The 564-nt window shown below is 37.6% G+C and overlaps 1 protein-coding gene across 1 annotated transcript in view; it reads right to left on the bottom strand.

The window, feature by feature from the left end:
* The window catches only part of LOC119591041 (G-protein coupled receptor 54-like), a 58,154-nt gene that overhangs the window by 1,021 nt on the left and 56,569 nt on the right, over nt 1-564 (bottom strand). The gene's annotated exons all lie outside the window — the stretch shown is intronic.

Genomic DNA, 564 nt, shown 5'->3' with positions numbered 1-564 from the left:
CCCATGTGGACTGTGCCAGTATAATATGATGTTTTTTTTGATATGCGTAATGTTTCTGATACATTTCAAAGACTAATAAACTTTATTTAAGAACTGGAAGGCGTCCGACCATACTTGGATGATTTGGTGGCGTTTACGACACCTTGGTATGAACACATACAAATGCTGAAACAGTTATTTGAAAGATTAAGACCGGCAAATCTGACTGTAAACTTAAATAAGTGTGAATTTGGTCATGCACAACTCATATTCCTAGGACATGAAGTAGGGTATGGAACAGTTGCCCCTGTAGATGTGAAAATTAAGGCTATCCAAGATCTTCCAGTACCAACAATCGTAAAGCTGTACAACGTTATTTAGGAATGACGGGATATTATGGATGATTTTGTCCGTTTTTTCTACTACAGCCAAACCCCTAACAGACCTTACCAGTCCCAAAAGAAAATGTGAGTGGACTTCAAATTTTCAAGAGGCTTTTGAAAAGTTGAATTTCCTTTTGTGTTCTAAGCCTAAACTTAAAGGACCTGACTTTAACAAGTCCTTTGTACTAGCGGTAGATGCAAG

This window comes from Penaeus monodon, chromosome 28 (assembly GCF_015228065.2).
Source record: "Penaeus monodon isolate SGIC_2016 chromosome 28, NSTDA_Pmon_1, whole genome shotgun sequence".
NCBI lineage: Eukaryota > Metazoa > Arthropoda > Malacostraca > Decapoda > Penaeidae > Penaeus > Penaeus monodon.
The sequence above is the reverse complement of the archived record's forward strand: the minus strand, read 5'-3'. Positions and strand labels throughout refer to the sequence as shown.